The 23365-nt window shown below is 35.1% G+C and overlaps 1 protein-coding gene across 3 annotated transcripts in view; it reads right to left on the reverse strand.

The window, feature by feature from the left end:
* The window catches only part of LOC108713136 (synaptotagmin-1), a 305972-nt gene that overhangs the window by 245167 nt on the left and 37440 nt on the right, over nucleotides 1-23365 (reverse strand). The window lies entirely within an intron of this gene.

Raw genomic sequence — 23365 nt, forward strand, 5'->3', positions numbered from 1 at the left:
TAATAAAAATTAAATTTTTTCACTAAAGGGAGTGCTGGTTTGGAAACTATTGGTGTATGCAAAAATTACCGTGCACCCCTCACTATTCTATATTGCCTTGGAGTGCTGATACTCATTGGAGAATTATATATATATGTATATATATATATATATATATATATATATATATATATATATATATATATATATATATATATATATATATATATATATATATATAAACAAGGGAAAGTTGTGCTCACCACTAGTTTTTAAAACCATTAGGCGGGGTGCAGCGAGGCTGTGACCACTTTGACGTAGTTGGCCAGCTTAAATATATTGCAATATATGGACAAACAATCCCTTTTTGTTTAAAGGGTAAGGCATTTTTCAGTAGCAGTATGCACAAAATGTCTCTGCCTTAAATATATTTATAATGGGTTGAGTGCTGAGGACTCTTGTAATTGTATATATATATATATATATATATATATATATATATATATATTTTATATATATATATATATATTATATATATATATATATTTTATATATATAGAGTAGACAAGAAAAAAGGCAGCACTCGTTGTATCAAAAAGTGAAAAAAGTGTATTTAAGTTAAAAGTTCATTACATGACCTGTTAGTGGCAGAACATCTCTCCGCCTGCGACGTTTCGGGCCTGCAGCGTGCCCTTTCTCAACCATAACAGGATAATGTCAGTAACACATGCCAAACATTTAAACATCTCAACAGGAAATGACATCAGGCTCATTAGCTGTCAGCATTTTTAACCCATTCTCTGCCATCCCTGTTGTTACATAGAGTCATAAGCAATTCACCTCTGGGAATTCAAAAATCAAATCTAACACACCTACTTCATGTCATGCTGCTACATTGTATCACAGAAATAAATACAGATCATAGTCCCTATTTAACCCGGATGGTGTCAGTGTCTTCAACCTGTGAATCCACCACACCTCCCTTTGCTTTAATTTTAATTCCCTATTGCCTCCAAATTTGAGGGGTGGAATTCCCTCCAGAACCATGTATTTTAATTGGTCTGCTACATGGCCAGCCTCTAGGAAATGTTTGGAGACAGGTAGCCTCATGTTTCCCAAATTGATAGAGGATTTGTGTTGAGATGTGCGTGACTTGACCATCTGTGTGGTTTCCCCAATGTATATGAAACCACATGGGCAAGTCAACGCATATATCACATATTTGGACACACAAGTAAAATGTCCTCTCAATGATATCTTTTCACCCGAACTGGGGTGTATAAAAGCTTCTCCTTTAATGACATGTGAACATTGTACACATCCCAAACAGGGATACAACCCTAGTTTTCTCCTTCCTAGGAAGGCATCACTCCGCTTGAATTACGTTTTAACCTCAGACGAAGTGACCATACCACCGATAGTTTTACCCCTTCTGTATGACATGACTGGAGGAGCCACAAATTCTCCTATTTGGGGATAAGCTTTGCTTAGAATGTGCCAATGGCGGCGTAAGACTTTCCCTATGTTGTCGCTGGAATTACTAAATTCAGATACAAACGGAATACGTTTGTTAGCCAAATCTGTATTCTTCCTGCCTGTCTGTTGTGTTACATTGCTCGCAATCTTCTTTTGTGCCATTTGAAGCACTTTCCCAGGGTATCCCCTATCCCTAAATTTTTTGCACATTAATTGACGTTGTCTCGCCCTTTCTTCAGTGTTGCTGACAATTTTGTCAACCCTCATCAATTGGCTAATAGGTATAGAATTTTTTGTATGTGGTGGATGGTTGCTATGGAAATGGAGAATCTGGTTACGGTCGGTGGGTTTTGTATATACTGATGTCTCTATCCCATTCATGGAATTCCTATAAACAAGCACATCTAAGAATTGTATCTTCTCAAAATCACAAGACAATGTGAATGAGATTGAAGGATGCATCGTTTGCAAAAAAACGTGAAACCGCGACAGGGACTCAGCATCACCCCCCCACAGCAAAAAAATATCGTCAATGTAGCGCCACCAGGCAATCACATGCCTGGTGTAGTCTACATTGCAATATACATGCTGTTCTTCAAGTTTAGCCATAAAGGCATTTGCATATGACGGGGCGACGTTGGACCCCATCGCCCCACACACACACACACACACATATATGTGTGTGTGTGTGTGTGTGTGTATATATATAGTTAATATATAGTATATATATATATAGATAGATATTCCTTTTTTTTAAATACATATTATACAACAAATAACCATGACATTTTAAACCATATAACATGTATTTGAAGACACCAGTGACTTTCTGTAAAACATGAGATTGGGGTATGTAATCAGCTATTAATGCAATATGTAACATTAATAACAGGTTCTCATTTTCATCTTAGCTTTATTTGGAGACATTCCCAGATATAAATTACATGGTTGAAATAAAATATCCAACAGTTGCCCAAGAGAATAAAACAGAAAATCATGAGTGCTCTATTTTGGAACAGCTCAAATGATACTATAAATTTTTCCCATTAGACTGTGCAGAACAAATTGGTTCTAAAGTGTAAATGAGCCTAATCTGACCAACTTGTGATTCTGAAACAGACAAAGCTATTTGCCGAATGCTTTCCAAAGTATTAGTTACACAACTACTTACTGATTCCTTACAAACTGTGATCTGTCTAACATGAATCAAAAGGGATTCGTCAACACTTAATTTTTAAAGTCACACATGAAAGCAAAATATCTGAGCACATCTGCATGATGCCATTCCTATGAAATGCAACATCTGGGTTTTACCCATTTCAATAATTAATACTATTGTTGAGTAAGACTGAAGGCACATTTCTGCTCTGGGGTAGGGGGGGGGGACTACCCCGGCCAGCACTCATTGACTGACATGGACTAATTTTGTCGGTGCTGGCATTTTTCAGGATTACAACACTAAAGTGAAAAAAATACAGCATGTGCCTACTTATTAAGGGGTTAGAAATACCACATACAATACAATGTATTAATAGTGTATACAGGTTTTTATTGCCTTCACAAAATAATGGACATACAATATCCTATTTTGGATTTATATACCATTAAACTATAAACCTTGCCAGTAGAATAGGTAAGAAAAGTTTGAGATGCTCTACCGGTCATGGCAAAAACCAGTAGACGCACGCACATTTGCGGCACTGCACACCACGGCGGGGTCGGGTGTGTGATCGGTGCAGGGGGCCCAGTCCAACCCTGTCTAAGTCTCAAGAATCTAATCGTTCACCATTGTTTGATATATTTTTTTGCACAAACTCGTTTGGATCAAGTACATGGTAATGTATAATTATTTGATTAGACTGCCTTTACGTAAATTGGTGTTTTCTGGATAACTATTCGCAAATCTGTATATATTTATATAAAATTTAAATATGAATGTAAATGCCTCAAAGTTCAATCCACCAAAAAAGCTGGCACACACATAAAGACATACATATACATAAAGACATCATTTAGTCCTGCAACGTCTAATGCAGATGGCTCCTTTCATTCTATTTTATTTTGCTTATTACATTTTGGAATCAGATGACATAAACTATAACATAAGCAATTCTTATCAATATTATCATTCAAAAGAGGATATGAGTAAAATGAAATCCGCATGCCTATAGATGCCAGACTGCAGTTAGAAAGAGGCAGATAATTAAATAAATAAGAGAAGTCTGGATTTTCATAGTGATTAGATCTGTCAGACAAACCTGTGTTTGATAAGGATGTGTAGTCAGATAACTTGGTTTAAACATATTGCTAGCTTTGATATTTAATATGAGGAATTGGGAACCACTCAGTCCATTTGCCATGAAAGACATTCACACAAATTTGTCAAGGTAATTAGGGAAATGTACATGTATCAAAAGTGAATGAAAATTATATAACTCATGTGTCACAAATTGCACCACTGTACCATCACACAACCCACAAATCCTTCAACCCTAATAAGCATCATATTGCATATCACTAGGCAGGCCCAGACTGGCAATCTGTGGATTATGGCAAATGCCAGAGGGGCTGCTATAAGGTGCCATAGAAAGTCACTATTTAGTGGGCTGGTGGGGGCTGTTTTGGGCCTCTATGTGGGCTGATTGGGCCTCTGTGTACCTGAAATGTCAGGGCCTATTTTGACTCTCAGTCCAGACCTGTCACTAAGCTATACAGTATATACAGAATAACTGAATCGTGAACTGATTGCCCACAATAAATAGTGGGGCACATTTACTAACAGCAGCCAATTTGCCCTAGTGCGGCAAGTGACAACCAAATGTTTACTTTGATTATTGTTTCTGAAGTTGGATGAACATAGTTAATCGCTCACTGGTTACAATGGGATACTGCACAGGTACAGAAATAGCCAGTTTTGATATCTGCATCAGAATAAGCTCAGAAATGAATGTTTGATTTACTGTATATGCAGCCTTTTCCTTTTTCCTCTAGCTTTCTTTCTCTTATCTGGCTCTTGTTACTTCATCACATCCATTTTTTTGCTCTCTCTCACACTCACTCTACATTTTGCCTGTCTCTAGCTAGAGAATGTCTTTCTCTAACTTACTGTTAACATCAATGGCCAATATCCAATAGGGGAAATGTAACAAAAGTTGGAAGCAGAATAATATTTGTATGAACAAAAACAATTTGCAATGTAATATAATATTCTTTATAACCAAGAATTGCAAATGTTAGTGCATAGTGCATTTTCTTTTAAAAACTGCTCAATAGTGGAATATTTTTTTGGGGAAGAAGAATAATAACATTTTCAGTAATACATTTTATAACATCCTGAGTTCTGGTGTAGAGTATAAAATCTTCAGTTTTGCACTAGTCCCACAATACTTTCATATCTTTGATAACAGCTGTAGTAGATTTCTCTTCATGAAAAACATATTTGCTCTGTGCCTTTATTTCTGTTAAGACTTTTACTACATTCCCACTAAAGTGACTTAAGAAGGTTATGTTGAACATCAAGGGGCAGAGTTACTAAGGGTCGAAGTGAATTTTCAAAGTTAAAAACTTCAAATTTCGAACTATTTTTTGGGTACTTCGACCATCGAATAGGCCTAAATTCGATTTCGACTCGAAGTAATAAAGTTCGACTTCGAAAATCGAAGTACTGTCTTTTTAAAAAAAGTTCGACTTTGACACTTTGCCATCTTAAACCTGCCGAATTGCTATTTTAGCCTATGGGGACCTCCTAGAACCTATAGCCAACATTTGGCTAAGTCTTTAGAAGTCAAAGGAAAATTGTTTGATCGATTAAATCGTTCGAATTGTTCCAATCGAAAGATTTCATCGTACGATCAAATGATTTTCCTTCGATTGAAAACGGCCAAATTCGATTAAAAAAAACTTTGACTTCGACATTCGAAGTCGAAGTAATCCAATTCGATGGTCGAAGTATTTTCCACTTCGAAATTCGACCCTTGATAAATCTTCCATCAAGTATAAAGTATACACTGTGCTGCAAAATTACCAGCAGAAGGTTTGGAGGAGTGGAGAGGAAAAAGTATTTTTCCATAGTTATATGGAAGAAATAGTTTGTTAACTTTTGTACCTCTTTTTTTTCTAGTCCTTGACAGGGATGTAGCGAACTGCCGATTTGGTGTTCGCGAACGCCGTTCGCGAACACCGGCAAAAAATGCGAACGTTCGCGGACAGTTCGCGAACTTCGAACACCCGCTAAAATCGTTCGATTCGAACGATCGAAGGATTTTAATCATTCGATCGAAGGATTTTCATTCGAATCGAACGATCGAAGCCATTCGATCGAATGCTTTTCATTCGATCGAATGCTTACAATCGTTCGAACGAATGGAAATCGTTCGATTTTTAGCGGTCGAAGGAATTCGAATGGTCGAATGGTCGAACGATTGAACGCGAACTCAAAATGCGAACGTTCCCAAACGTTCGCGAACATTCGGCGGACGCGAACGGTCGAAGTTCGCGCGAACTAGTTCGCAGCAGAACAGTTCGCTACATCCCTAGTCCTTGATTAAACAGACTAACAAAAAAATGTACCTTTTAAATTTACAGGTTGAACAAAGCAAGGTTCCTTTCTTTCTTTTTTAAGATAGAATTTGGATGTACTTGTTTTCCATTATGAAAAATGTGTTGTTCATCAATTCCTGACTTGTCACGGCTCATTATCTATAGATCATCATGAGCATCTTTGTGTTTAAAAAAAATATGCTACTGCATCTGGCCCTGTGCTTTCCTGCACCAAAGCACATAAACTTTTTAAACAAGACCGTATATTCTTCTAAATCATGTTAGATTTACACTAGTTCTACACTGAAATATTATAAAAATAATAAAATTAGGGTTTATTAAGTTAGTATCGGAGGTTATTTATACAGTAGAAGGTCTTTACAATAAAAAACTCCTTTCATGAACAAAACAAGTACTCCCCCGTGAACAGTTTATACCACTATATCCGCACAGAAAGACAATTGACTAATGAACTTAAAGCCAACATCATTGCATGTGCTAAAAACGAACATAATGTAAAATTAGTATTATTTGAAAATACCCTAATTTTGTAGTGATGTTTCAGAAGGGGCAACTATGATGTCTATGTAGCGATGCACTGCATGATGAACATATGTAAAAAAAATCTGTTTAATATATAAATATATATATATAATGTTCTGTGTGTTATTGACTGTTCCACTATACTTGGCTACTGATATTTGACTGCATTAAATGTATTTGTTCATTTTAAGCAAAAGCAAACTTGATTAGAACTGCAAGAAGTAAATCAATGCATACCTACGTTCCCAATCTGGTCTAAATGTCACCAAAGATAGAATGGAGAATAACATAAACCCTAAGCTAATATTTCATATTGTTCTGCACTAAACCATTGCTTACGCTAACAAAATGTCAAAATGTAGCTGAACAGAAAACTTTTTTTATTCTATCAATTACTATAAGAAGTGTTAAAAAAGACTGTGGAAAAAGTAAAAGGAGAAAACAAAGGCAAAACAATGCATAAAGCTTTGGGAAGCATGGAATACATTACAAAGAAGAAGAAAGATCAAGATAGAAAATCTACATTGTAATTAAAGTTATTAAAGAAATTGTTTTGCAGCAATGGAAAACACAGAATGTTTCATACTACAGATTATATCTTTTCTTATACCAGACTCTCTGTAAATAGTTTTAAAAACGCTTAAAAGACGTTGCTACATACACTATTTTGTATTCAGTTGAATGCCATAAAAATATGAGATTTAATAATTAATTTATAAATTCTGGGGAAAAGATCACGCATTCCACAGAGGTTCCCTCAAAGTCCAACACATCTATAGCTAGCTTTATTCAGATTTTGCCTTCTTCCCAAGTAGTCTGTGGAGTCCTTGGGTTGAAAACATGGTCAGTACCATGGACAACACCTGAACAAGCAGTGGGTGCTTTACATGCACAAAGAGGAGACAAGATATTGCTGTCACTTCAAAGGAAAGATTACATCTTTTAACACACAAGTCTCCCATGAAGCATGAAGCAGCTGGCTTATTAGCATTGTCTAATTCATTTAACATTTTAAAATTGTATTTATTTGTAATCAGTACATTTTATTTAGTTCTAATTAATATTGTTTAATGTAAAAAAAAACAGCTTGAACACCTCTGACTAAATTGAACATTTATTTTCTAGATTGTTAGTATAATCTGGGTGCACCACTACTATGTTCAGTTTCAAGCCACTTCTGTTGCTGTCTTGTTTTATATGGTCTCTTGATGTCGAAAAATATTTGAATGATACTTTTTTTTAATACTTATCTTTATACTTTAGCATTTAATCATTTGATAAGTAGATGTTGACCTGAAATGTAAAATGTAACCAGAACAGCTAAGCACATGAGCATTAAGCACATCCAGTGGGTTAACTTTGCAGTGCTGAAAATATGACAGATCAGTTAGCCAGATTCTGTGATTTTTTTATGCCTCATGTTAATTATGCTTTTAAATCACTTTATACAAGTATTGCAGTTTTCTGTAAGAATTTGCATATATGACACTAGCCATAGAACAGATTAATAATTTCTGTCTGAGGAAGACATAGCATTATATTTCTTATAGCCATTTATCACAAGACCTGCCCATTTAAAAGATAATTTGCATGCAATATACTGGCACTTTTAACAAATGGTGACAGCTGCTACTGACATATTTTGGGGAGTATTTGTAATGTTAGGATGGTCTTATGGCACATAATACACAGTCAGGAAGCACATTTATTATTAATACACAGTCAGGAGAATAAATGCAGCAAATTGTAATATTTTTAGGAGATTTTCAGAAATGTCATAAAAACCGCTGCCTTTAGCAGAGTTTTGCAGTTCGGTAATTTGGAGTAAAAATACAAAAATACAAAAGTACCAATTTTGGATTTGTCAGAATGTGTACTTCCCAAAAATATATGGTTTTCAAGGATCCCCATAATTTTTTGTAGCTTTTACCCCACATAAAACTGGCAGTGTTTATAAATTAAGGTAAATGTAACCCATCAAATAAGTATGCACAAGGTAGATTTTGGGGTTTTTACATGCCATGTACTTCGATAAATGTATGTACATTGGGTATCAAACTGTTCAGCGGGCCCCAGGTGTTCATATTTAGGGTGTTTTATCTTGGTACCTAATGATATTTGGGAGATAAGATGCTGCAAAGTGGACGTTTTGAGGTGATTTTTGGGAATGTTACCAAAATCAGCAACTTTAGGAATGCTTTGCAGTTTAGTTCTTTGGAATAAGCAGATGTATAATCTATTTTGTATTCAGGGGAATGTTTACTTTCCAAAAAGATAAGGTTTTCCAGGGTGAATGTATGAACATACTTTTTTCTACATGTGCCCCTCCAAAAATGCTGTAAATGTGTTAATTTAGCAGTATCTGAAATTATAAAACTGATAGCTTGAATGGGGTGTCTTAATTTTTGGGCCCTATATGTCATATGCTTAGACATCAAACTGTTTAGAAGACCCCAGACATTTATATTTTGGGTGTTTTACCTTGGTACCTAATAATATGTGGGAGACAAGATGCTGCAAGTTGGAAGCTTTCAGGAGATTTTTGGAAACATCACCAAAATTGCCAAATTTAGAAATGTTTGTGGCTTGGTGCTTTGGAGTAGAAAGAGTTGCATATGCATTTTTTTAAATTTAGAAGCCTATATCTTGTTACAGAAGTGGAATTATACCAACATTTTAGCATATTTTAAAGCTTAGGTTGTCCTGAAAAAATGTTTTCCTGGGAAAACTAAAAGAGCCCCCCAGGAAGGGCCCCTAAAGTGCAAAATGTTCCAAATGCATCACATGGCTCTACCCCAGGGTTTTACCACACTTAACTAGGAGACTGTTCCTACAGAAAATCTCTTGCATAACACTATGGAAGTTAGACCTGACTTATTAATATCTCTACATTTAGACTGTAAGCTCTCTGGGGCAGGGACCTTGTCCTTTTGTCTCCTTGACAATAAGCACTAACTATACAATATGTACATTGTACTTTAGTACTTATTTGTAGATATTATTGCATTGACCCACTGATTGTTCTACTTATTGTTCTGCTGTACAATGCTTTACCCTCAAGGAGCGCTATACAAATAAAAATATACATACATACATAAATACATACACACCATGCATAATAATCTTTGTTTACAGCACTAAACAGTCAATCCCTATTAGTCAATTTACTCGGGTGCGTAGACTAGTAAGTGATCCTATGACGAGAGATTTTCAAACTAAACAAATGAGAACTAAATTTAAACAGAGGGGATATCCATCTAGAGTATTAGACAGGGCAGAAAAAATCATTGATCACAGAAAGGTTAAGAAAACAAAGGGGTCTAGGATCACCTTTGTGACCCAATATGGACCATTGAGCAAGCAGGTCAATACCATTTTACGTAAACATTGGTACATACTACGTAGGGCATACCCTATGGTGGGAGAATTTGCTTCCCCTCCACTGATATCATACAAAAAGGGTACTACTATTGGATCTAAAGTATCTAGATCCCTAGTTCAAAAGGGAGATACTCAAGGTAATACATTTCTTGGTGCCAGAAATACGGGTATGTACCAATGTTTAAATTGTATACAATGTAAATATGTGATAAAGGGAAAAACTTTTGTACATCCAAGCACTGGCGAGACTATACAGATTAGGGGATATCATACCTGTTTGTCCCAATATGTGGTATATGCTATTGTGTGCCCATGTGGCAAGATTTATGTTGGGGAAACTGTTCAGAAAGTTAAGTCACGGATTTCGCAACATAAGTCTACCATTAAATCAGGAAATTTGGCGTTGCCACTTTCAAGACATTTTAAGGAATTTGGCCATACGGTCGACCAGTTAAGATTCATGGTGTTGGAAACTGTACCTCCACTTAAGAGAGGAGGGGATCGGGAACTGAGATTAAAACAAAGGGAAGTTTGGTGGATCAATAAATTAAATTCACTCCACCCACATGGTCTTAATAGAGACTATGATCTATATCTGTTTCTTTGATAATTGAAGGATATCAGAAAAGATGTGTCTAATAATTGCCTATGTATATATATATCTGTAAGGCTATGTACATTCTATGCAGGTTACAGGGTGGAATCCCTATAGAGAGTATGAACAAGAATGCACTATGTCACTTCCCCTGCTGGACTATAAAGGACGCTATGGACTTTGTATGCACTTTTACACCATTGTTTCACATGGCTTGAGAAAGAGCCTTTTCGGCTCGAAACGTCGCTTCTATGTATGTGCACATATATGGTGATGTAATTGTTTTACTATTTAATACAACATATTGAGCATTTATGGCGAGTGCTGTTTCTTTATCGAACTATTGACCTGCTTGCTCAATGGTCCATATTGGGTCACAAAGGTGATCCTAGACCCCTTTGTTTTCTTAACCTTTCTGTGATCAATGATTTTTTCTGCCCTGTCTAATACTCTCGATGGATATCCCCTCTGTTTAAATTTAGTTCTCATTTGTTTAGTTTGAAAATCTCTCGTCATAGGATCACTTACTAGTCTACGCACCCGAGTAAATTGACTGATAGGGATTGACTGTTTAGTGTGTAAGGGGTGATTGCTTGCAAAGTGGAGTATCTGGTTTCGGTCAGTGGGCTTAGAGTATAATTTAGTTTGTAAACCTCTCTCCCTGTAAATTAGAATATCCAAAAATGACACTTCTTTATGATCACAAATTCTGGAAAATTTGATGGAGGAATGAAAACCATTGAGTCGTTCGTGGAACCGCGATAGGGAGCCCATGTCACCCCGCCATATAACGAAAATATCGTCGATATATCTCCACCAAGCTACACAATGTGCCCGGTATAGATCATCGCGATATACGTATAGTTCTTCAAGCCAAACCATAAAGGTATTGGCGTATGAGGGGGCGACATTGGATCCCATCGCGGTCCCACGCAACTGTAGATAAAATACTTCCTGAAAAACGAAGTAATTCATCCTCAATATGATTTCTAGTGCCTCCAGAAAAAAATTAATTTGCATATCCTGATATTGTTCACTCCCACGTAACAACCATTCACAGGCTTTTAAACCGTCATTATGCGGTATCGAAGTGTACAAACTGGACACATCAAATGTGGCCAGTATGACATCTTCTTCATCTTGTATTTTTAGACTATCCAGTCTTTCCAAAAAGTGACCACTATCTCTCACAAATGAGAGAGTGGTTGTTACCAAAGGTCCAAGAATCTTGTCCAAAAAAATGGCCAACGGACAGAAAATTGAATTAATGCCCGATACAATATGGTGATGTAATTGTTTTACTATTTAATACAACATATTGAGCATTTATGGCGAGTGCTGTTTCTTTATCGAACTATATATATATATATATATATATATATATATATATATATATATATATATATCGGAAGGTAGGCGAGCACACACAGGTCTTAGTAGAAAAACAAATGGTGTTTATTAAACAAAAAAACTAACGTTTCGGCTAGCACTCTAGCCTTTCTCAAAGGCTAGAGTGCTAGCCGAAACGTTAGTTTTTTTGTTTAATAAACACCATTTGTTTTTCTACTAAGACCTGTGTGTGCTCGCCTACCTTCCGATATCCACTATTATTTTGCTGTTAGCACCCAGGCAACAAGACCGTATAAACGAGCAGTGCTGGCTTCTTCCGCTCATTATATATATATATATATATATATATATATATATATATATATAGACTTCTAAAGCATAGTTTTATTGCCATTTGCAAAACCTATATTATAATAATATAGGTTTCCTCCATATGTTCTAACTCTACTTTTTGGAGTGTCACAACGGAAACAGCATTCCTACTCTTAGGATTACTTGAAGTTTAACACTCTCTGTGGGAGTGAGAAACCTTAAACAAAATGTTTTAATAAAGCAATGGTGCATCTAAAGATTGATATTCATTCACAATGGAGATGCATTTTCCGAGCAGTCAGTATCCCTTTAAAAGGTGTAAATGACTTTGAAGCGAAAGCTAACATACTTTATCAAAATATTAAGTATGCGTTGAACTCAATCTTTCCTTTTCACTGAGCAGTTAACATTATGGTACTTAAAGTCCTTTAATTTTTTTCTTTAATTACTCCAGTTCACTTAATTCTACTCAGTAACTGGGGCATGATTCCTGGGAAGGCCAGCATCTGTGTAGCAAATTGTAAGAGACATCTAGCAGTTGTGACCTAAATTCATGAAATAATATGCAAAGATTTAGATGATGTTTAATTCTAAGCCCAGTTTTAGAAACTTTCATTTTCCAATGCCGAACAAAAACACAAAATCTAAACAGCTATAATTAACAGGGAACCTTTTCAAAATGTTAAATGTCAAATGTATTAAATGCATGTTAAAAATGGGTCAACGTTTTGGTCTGTTCCAAGACCTTGATCAAGACCAATAAATATATATATAATATATATACTGTATATATATATATATATATATATATATATATATATATATATATATATATATATATATATATATATATATATATATATATATATATATATATATATATATATATATATATATATATATATATATATATATATATATATATATATACAGTATATATATTATATATATATTTATTGGTCTTGATCAAGGTCTTGGAACAGACCAAAACGTATATATATATATATATATATATATATACACACACAGACACACACACACACACATATTCACAACCAAATATCCAAGCAAACACACATTTGGATAATTGTTATCCATATAATCACAACAACATGCATCATGCTAAATCCCTACACATGTTTAGAATTTGTAAATTAAGTTGGAAGCCTAGGGTTGCCTCTAACAAATGCCAATACATTATTTATCTCTGCGTTCAGTAAAACAGTTTTCAGTTAGTCTTTTCTGGTTTATTCAACAAAATCAAGGTTTTTCAAAACAGCTGTGCAGTATATGCATCATTTTACAATGACTTTGAGAGGAACTTGTGTAGTCACCGATAAAAAAGTGAGTAAACACTAAGGGGCCGATTCACTAACTTCGAGTGAAGGATTCGAAGTAAAAAAACTTCGAATTTCGAAGTTTTTTTTGGGCTACTTCGATCATCGAATGGTCTACTTCGACCTTCGACTACGACTTCGAATCGAAGGATTCTAAGTAAAAATCGTACGACTATTCGACCATTCGATAGTCAAAGTACTGTCTCTTTAAAAAAAACTTCGACCCCCTAGTTCGGCATCTAAAAGCTACCGAAGTCAATGTTAGCCTATGGGGAAGGTCCCCATAGGCTTGGCTAACTTTTTTTGATCGAAGGATATTCCTTCAATCGTTGGATTTAAATCCTTCGAAACGTTCAAAAAATTGGCGAATTCAAATCCTGCTGAAAAAGGGAAAGAGACGAATCCTAGTCTAATCTCAAACCAAATCCTGGATTCGGTACATCCCTAGTAAATACGATATAAATGGTTACCAACAAATAATAGAAGTTGGAGTGATCAAAAATTAAACTTGCATGTCAAGAGATCATAGATGGAAAAATTGTGTCAAGGAATGACTTTATACACATTATCTGCAGAGGTGTTTAAGGAGAAAGAAGTAATGATGTGCCAGGAAATACTTAAAGGGATTCTGTTATGATTGTTATGATGTAGATTTTATTCCTAATTTACACTGTTTACACTGCAAATAATTCACTCTACAATATAAAATGTAAATCCTGAACTAGCAAGTGTATTTTTTTTAATTTTTAATAAAAAAAATGAGGCAGCCATCTCAGGTCATGTGCTTTCAGAAAGGCTGCTGAGGGGAAAAGGGAGGGGGTGATATCACTCCAACTTGCAGTACAGCAGTAAAGAGTGACTGAAGTATATGAAAAGCACAAGTCCAAATTAATGGGGGTAGCTGGGAAATTGACAAAATGTCTAGCCCCAGGTTAGATTTCACAATTAAATATAAAAAATCTGTTTGCTCTTTTGAGAAACAGATTTCAGTGCAGAATTCTGCTGGAGCAGCCCATGACAGTATCCCTTTAAAATCGTTTCCCAATTTATAGTATGTTGGAAATGCCCAAAAATGTGCATATCACCAACTACCTGCAGTTCGATTACAATTAATTATAGTATCAAATGATTTATAGCATTCTAGTGCCAGGAAAAAGATATGCAGAGGCAAGACTAGAATTGCTAATAAAATATTTTATTTAAATGTTCATACTCTTTCTTTTCTTGATCTCCAAATGCCAGAACTTTCCCTAGTATGTACTGTAGGTGGGGCCAATTTAATGTTATCAGTATGAAAATACGATTGCAGTCTACTAAATATTTCACAACACCAATAAAAGCAATATATACATTACTGTAAGCATAATATCATAATTATTAATTTAGGTGAATTTAGTATTTATAGGGAAAGAACCCTCTATATGTAATTAATACAGATGTAACTTCTGTTTAATTAACAACTCAATAATGTCAAAATTAGCTCCAAAATGATATATATATGCCATTATAACAAACAGTTCTAAAGTCAGAATTCATCTTTTAAATGTGGAATGTCTTCACAAAATTAGCCCTGTATAAAGAATATTTTATGAAAGCAGACATGATTGCGAAGACTTACACTACAACCACATTAAATAGATTAAAAACACACATTTTAAATATTTGCTATCAGCAATACTACTTATACTACTACTACACAAGCCAGCCAAGTCCCTAAATAGAAACACATCAATGACATCTTTCCCACAGACAAGTCTTTCTAACCCAAAGCGAAGAAGCTCATTCGTTTATTTGATGTTAAATTACAATCTAAAAGCCAAAACTATGACTGTGACCTTCAATTTATATAAGATAACAAAAACATGATCAATGCTATAAAAGAAGACCACAGTGCAAATGGAAGCAAAACTTGGTGAAAATACTAACAAGCTGTCAAACAAAGGCCACACTGTGATTTTTAGTTGTCAAAAACATTTATAGGGAATCATTCTAGCATAAAAAGGGTTTTTTTCAATGTCAGCTATTATTGGGCATATTTATCAAAGGTCAAGTTATAGAGTTGTTTTTAAATCGAATGAACTCAAAACTGGAATAGTATCTTATTTAGGAAAAAAGTTGAATGTCTAAAACTCGATCGAATGTTACCGACTCGAAAACTTGAAATCGAATTTGAATCATATTAGAATTCAACAAACTTAAAGGAAGGCTATTAACATCAGGAAGGCTATTAACATCTTCAAATGGATCACTGGACTTCTGTTATTGACTTCTACATGAACTCAGCAGGTTTTAGGTGGCAAATAGTCGAATTTGAGATGTTCCCAGAGTCAAGGTATTATAAATCTCGAATTCGAATTTGGATTATTCACAACTCGAATTTGTGAGTTTTGACCAAAAATCCAACTTGAAAATTTGAATTTACAATTCGAACCTTAATAAATATGCCTTAATAAGTCACAGACCTCAATAAAGCAAAAAGCAAGAAGACAGACTTGATATTTCTTTTTTCAACATAATACTTAATGTCAATTCAAAATTCAGTTTCGAGTATTATCAATTTTTATGCTTGATAATTTAAATTCTAAATCTATAATTAATTAATGACAGTGATATTTCTCAAGTAAGACTCTTTACAATCCCAGTTTCACACCCCTTTACAGCAATTTCAAGGTTTAATGCATGCCCAGTAAAATGAATGTGGTGTTTTGGTCTAATAAAGCAAATTTAAAATGTCTAACTCTTACCCCCCTACATGTTACATGTAGATTATTCTATGTAAAATAAACCCTTACACACCCACATAATGCAGGCGTCAGGCATTTCTTTTGAAATGCTAGATGCAGAATTCAGTTTTAATTAGCACCTGTGAACACGTTCACACTAACATTTTATGGTATTATCACTTCCCTTTCACATATCTCTTCTTGTCAGAAAGGAAACTGTATCAATATACATTTTGTTAAATGAATATACATTAGAAATTTTGAAAGCCTAACACAGAGATTTTGTTTATACTACTACAATGATTTTAACTCCTGAATCCTGTGGCATATATAACCTATAACTTCAGTGGCCATGTGTCAATGACACATTGTTAGTCTGTTGTGTGAGTGGAGATTTGAATTATTCATGAATAGTATTTATTTCATTTGGTGAAATATACCAATTTATTATTTTAATAGTCTTTCAGTCCTATGTGCAGGCCAACACGGGGGCTTGCTCTGGTGTCATAAGAACCTCCAGAGGTTGTAAAGAACAAGCAAAAAGTGAATCATCCTAAACATTTGCTTATACAAAGATACACCTTAAACTTATGCCTAGCCATGCCAAGAAAACAGTTCAGCTGGACAATTTTAGTATCCCTTTATTATATATTTTGTTCTATTTTTTTGCCTATTGCTTGTCACTTTAAATGAAAATTAATTTGAAAGTTAACTCGGATATTATGTTCTTTATCATTTGAAGTGACACATTCTTGTTAGCATTTTTCTTTCTGGAGTCAGAGCTTTTCATACAGATGTGATGCAATGTGTCCCTCTTTGGTCACTTAAAATGCTGGGATGGATGTCATATTACCTCTCCCGGAATAGTCAGTCCACTGTATATTCCAGAATGCTACAGAAAAACTGCTCTTCACAGCAACCACATCAGGATAGAATTAAATTATGCAGAAATAGATGAGTCATTGTTACAATTACAATGACAGCCTGTGTGAAATCCAAAATAAATTGGGGATGTAATTTGCAGCATAAAAGAAATTCAGACATTGACGTGCCGGTCCAATGCCTTAAAAATGTCCCTGCAAATAACAGCTAGGAATGCTACAACTGGCACTATACAAGAAATGAATGATTAATTGTCAGGCAGTTTAGGTAACATTTAGCCAAGAAAATAGCTCTGTTTTTAAGGCCAAATTTGCATTGTACTGTGGGAAAGACTCCATTGTTCAGATGGTATCAGAGATGATAACTGCCATTATAATATGAATGTAATGCCAAAATAGAGTGCAGCGAATTCTCTAATTTAAGTTATCTCTTTTGCAGGATAAAAATCTCCTGAGCATCTTTTATTATCCAGAAAATACCAATCTGTGGCCATTTATTCCAACTAATGGCTTGGCAGGCTCTTTGAATTTTAGCTGTATTTATTCTGGTATAAATGTAAAAGAGAAAGAGATCCCCTACCATATCATTCTGGTCCTAGTAAAGCGAATATATATATAAAAAATAAATACAAATTTAAGGACTAGGACAAGAATAGACATTTTTTCCACCCAAGCTGTGTAACCATACCTGCCAATATTTTTAAAATAGAAAGAGGGACATGCCCATTTTATGGCCACACCCCCGATTAAAGGTTATGAAAGTATGATTACATTTCTCTGAGTTTTAGGGCCATGTTTTATGTGTTATAAGAGCTTTGCTAATGAAGGTGAAATTGCCCTTTGAGCTACAAGTCTCAGTGCTTCTAAGAGACTTGTTTATCTTAAACAGTTACAAATGTATCTTTGCTTATCTTAAATGCTTAGTTTTCTGGGCTCTCTGCCAAAAACACCTCTTATTTTAATTATATATTTCAGAAACTTTGTATCTTTCTCTGGCTTCAGTGCAGGAGATCAAAGAGAAACTATGGACTTTTTAATACAAATCCAGGACTGCGGGCTGAGCTGTCAAAATCAGGACTGTCCCACAGAAAACCGGACAGTTGGCAGGTATAGTGTAACTACTAGTGGGTGTTAATATTTGTAGCCATAATACACTTGCACAAAACAATTCTACTTTTGTCATGAATGCATTTAATTAGTGTTATCAGTTCATAATTAAGCAGTTTCATATCCATGGGTTCTTGGAAAATATTTTATATCTAGCTCGCTAGATTTTTTTAACCCTTTAAAAAATCTTGAATATTGCTAGCATCCACAAATAAACCTCAAGATCAGTCACCCTGCAACAACATCATGCAAAGCTCAAAATTCTATGATGGCAAATATAGCATTAGCATTATAAGCCCCTTGGGGTGTAAAATGTGTTTAGATTCTCTTTTCTACAGAGACATTTCTGCGCACTACAAACCCTCTGTGAAAGAGAATGATTATTGATTAGTCGATCATCATTAACTGACTTATTCAGCACGACTAAAATGGCTAGCATGAGAATGAGAATGATCCCTTGACACAGACACAATGAAGTCATTTCTCTTGTGTGAGAAATAAAATTGATCCAGCAGAACATAATGATTCATTGACCTCTTTTTAGAGTCAGTATTTCATAGAGACTTTAGAATACTAAGGCTTTTTTGATCTTTTTTAAAAGAAATTTCATATGGTGTACAGTGCCTTTTAAATGATAGTAGGGATGCAGAGGCAGAGCAAAAGGGTTCTTTAAATCACTGTAACTACTGCTTATTATTCCATGAGCAAATCCCCGAATGTGGAGTTTGCAAAAAAAAAAGGAAAAATCTATATTCCTATAATTTTATTTCAAAAATGTTTATACACTTAACAGGGATTTAGTTAAAGGAGAATTCAAAAGAAGGTTGATTATATCTGAAGATATACAGTATTTGCTAATCAGCTATATTTGTGTAGTAGTCTATAGTCCGTCTGTTACTTATGTGCATTGTGTGTTTGCTGAGATCTTTTATCAAGGGTTATATGTTTTAAGATGTCACTCCCAAGGGGACCAGGTTTTGGAAATGTCCTTCACTGTGAATTATTGCATGTGTTGCTAATAATGTGCTTTCATTTTTTAAAAAAATATTAAAGGGACAGTAACAACAATAACAACAAGTGCATTGGCAAAACGGGTGTGTTTGCTTCAGAAAATCTACTATAGTTTATATAAACAAGCTGTAGTGTACCCACTGGGGCGGCCATTCAAGCACAGGACACATAGTAGATAACAGATCAGTTCTGAAGAATCCTGTTGTATACTACAGAGCTTATCTGTTATCTGCTGTGTATCCTGAGTCTTTTTTCTTTTTTCAGCCTTGAATGGCTGCCCTGTGGCTACACAGCAGCTTGTTTATATAAACTATAGTTGTGTTTCTGAAGCAAACACCCCAGTTTTACCAGTGCAGCACGACTGACAGACACACAGACAGAGTTACAGGCATATTAATTTATATAACTTGTTTTGATATTAGTAGAGACATGGGCAAAGCACAAAAGCCTATGAAGCAAGAAAGCCAACATTAAAACTTAAATGCTGCAGAAGATTAAAGTAGTCTTAAAACTACTTTAGTTTATTAGTGATCCAGTAAGCCTAGAGTTCTTACAGGACAAAAAGAACAAGGCAAGTCTTATTTTATTGTAGTTATGTGCCAGCACAAATAAAATTGCCTTGAGGAGATTTTTTACAACAGGGAGTTTTGGACTGCAATTAGTCATGAAAAATCATTCATTAAAAATGAAGCATCATTGAGGCAAAAGTAGGAGCATTAAAGGAGAACTAAAGCTTAAGCAAAGAGGTAGGCTAGACATGTTGTATATTGTGTTTTGGGTTTCTGTACCAGACCAAGGCAACCACAACCTCATTAGCTTCTTCTTATCTTCTTTTCTGCTGATTCACTGCACATGCTCTGGGCTGCTGTCAGTACAGGGACTGACTCAAAATATACAGTATACATAGGGTAAAACTAAACAAATGCTTTTCATCAGATTTTGTGGGTCAGATTTTATCTGACCCAAAAGGCATTTAACACAGAATTGCTTAAAATCATATATTTAAAAGCATGGAAATGTACTAGAACTGTTCTAGAAATGTATTGGAAATGTTCTAAGAACATGCAAGCTCCAAGAAGAGTGTGTTCTTCTACAGCTGAAAACAACCTTCTGCTACATGAAAATAATAATCAAATGATTCTACAACATTTTGTATAGTGCATGCAAGCAGATCTTACAGGGGAAAAAAATATTAAGAAGCATGATCTCAGGAATGACAAAAAAGGAAAGAAAAGATGAGAGAAAGAATCAATGATATGATGTTGTGTAAACTTATAATGAAATAATATGTTCAATATGAGATGAGGATTACACAAAATTATAGGTTATTGCTTGTAACTTCATCCATAGCAGTAATACATGAACATGTATTTCTTCCTTATGTCATGTTGATACTAGAATGCTTTTATTCTTAGGGATAGTACAGCTTGATTTTAAAACGTTCAATAATGTTATTAAATATTACACTTTTTACCTTATGATATGAATCATGTGTCATCTAAATAAATATTGTCCCCTACTGTATGTTGTCCTTTACTTCAACCTTCCATCTGTCCTCTGCTTCTCCTGATCCCCATGACCTACTACCACCCAAATGGTGTTAATGAGACACAAACCTAGACATCACCAACAACTGAAAGTTAACACTAGGAATTTAGGTTAGAAACAGCTGGCAACAAGATGGAAATAGCTGGATCAGGATACCTTTTTGCACACTGGAGTCAGGGAGGAGGTTTCGATATGCAATTTTGGACACATGCCTGCCAATTTCACTTATTCCAATAAAACAGATTGCCAGCTATTGGCCCTTCTCTTTGTACATCGTCATGGCTCTTGAGAAGTAACAAAGTACTCAAAGTACTCTTTGGAAGTTCTTTTGTGCATGGCAATTATATGCTCTGCACTTTATATTGGATGCTTAGTCTATCACAGAGTAGTAGTAGGCCTGGATTTGTGGTGAGGACACAAAGGCCCGGGCCTAGGGCAGCAAAACGGTAGGGTCGGCGTGCCGCCCAGCTGAATTGTAAAACGAGCTAATCGCCAGTGCTCTGGCACATGCATATGCACCCTCCTGCGGGGGGGCAGGAGGTTGCACGAAAATTTGACACAAAGCAGCCTTGGAGCGCTGAAGAAAGGAATCCGGGCCTAGGTGCAAGTACTTTATGCAATACATTTCACAATATTGTGCCCTGCAGCTCTCTAGCATGTGTACTCTTGCTTATGGTATGCATTATGTTCATACTTTTTGGACATCATGAACTTCTGAATGTTCGTTGGTGCCAGTATACTCTATAAGTCAAATTGGGGGACACTGAGCTCACTACACATTGTAAACAATGCCTTTTATTCACCTCCATATGCCACAACAATCTTAAAAAGCAAGCAAGTCTGAAAATGCCCCTTAGTACAAATGCACCACAGACTATTTAGATGAATGCAAATTGTTTTTTTGATTAAAAAATGCTTGGTATGTGCTATTAGTAATCATGAGGCCATCTGTGGTATTTTAAATGCTGAAATAGGTAACTCTGTAAAAAATGAATAATGCAGTTTTAGTATTTTTAAAGCCACTGCAAATTTACAGAAAACTTTTGATGTATAAAACTAGACACAACTTTGTAATATTTGGGGTCATTTAACATTTCCCTGGACACTGTATTTATTTGGGAAGAGCAGGTCATTCAGCTCCAGTCCAAATGCAATCAGGATGAGAAAGGGTGCAAAATGTAAATACATAGGTGCTTAAGCCTGTGTTTTTTTTTAATTTGGACCCGTTATCAACCTTTGTAAATGGGCTCCTCTCCATTCTGTGAACATTACCGACTGTTTCCGATTTTACATGAACAGTTCAACAAAGCAGTTTCAGTTTAACATAACCGCCTAGTAGTGAGGAGTAGAAATGACAACCACATCCACTTTCTAAAACCAATAGCATCTGAAAATATGAGCATCTGTTAAATATAATCAATCTATTAATTTAATTTCCCTTGAAATTTTACATTAAATCCTCAAAAGCTCGATATATCTTTAAATATCACTTATGTGGTCATACTCATTCTTTAGAAATGATGGAGTATACTTTACTATTGCTATAGCAGATATTTTTAGAGGCTTAGAGCTTGTGGCTTTAACATCAATGTAAGGTGTGTATTATTAGGCTCTATTGGTTTTTCACACACAAGAAAATAATAAAACCTAAACACTGATAATGTCTCTACCCCATTCAAATATTGTAATTGGCATAAAAGCACACTGAGGGAGTAACAGAAAATTGGTGCCTTTACTCTTGTGTGCTGTGCTCAGAAGACCATTGTTTTGAATTGTTGTTCTTCCCCACTGAGCATCTTTTCATGTGAAAAGAACATTCAGAAAGTCTGGAGAACGGACAATAGTTATTTTAATCTTTTGGCTTTATATATGAATCTGGCTGTGAACTTTTATTAGCAAAAACGTTTTCTGCTCTGATTTAATTCTTATGGAAACAGTAGGAATTAAGTACAAAGCAAAATTATTTTTTAATTTATTTTTGAAGAATTCATTTTATTATTACGTACTATTTTATTTTATTTATACTGCCTAATTGTCTAAGGAAAATAGCATTAGAAATGAATGAAACTAGATTTGGGCCAGCTTTCAGACGAACAAATTCCAGAGGGACGTCCGCAAAGTGGCTGATGCTAACAAAAATTTGCCAGAAATACCATCCGCAGGGACATAGCCATCGGCTTTGAGGACAAATTTCTAGCAAAATTGCAAGCGAACCAGGCGAATGATCATTACTCTGCAAATTCACTAAAGTGCGAATCTTACATAACGTTACACCAGAATTTTTTTCACTGATCAGATGAAGCTACATCCTCCTCCATCTTATGTCAGTGACATCATATCCTGTATGCCAGAGTCATAAAATTATATATAAAAAAAAATGCTGGCGTTTTTCATATTTTAACGCGTGACTGTGTTTAAAAGTTGCAACTATTAAAATTTTTTGTTTGAACATTTTTTAAACCATTTGAGGGGCATACCACTTTTGTTTTAGGGTGGGCTCATGTCTCTGGCATTAGAGGATCTCTTTTGTCATTATTTTGCTTCCTTGGACATTTTTAATAAGTGGCCACTTCAAGCATTTGC

This window comes from Xenopus laevis, chromosome 3S (genome assembly GCF_017654675.1).
Source record: "Xenopus laevis strain J_2021 chromosome 3S, Xenopus_laevis_v10.1, whole genome shotgun sequence".
Classification (NCBI taxonomy): Eukaryota; Metazoa; Chordata; class Amphibia; order Anura; family Pipidae; genus Xenopus; species Xenopus laevis.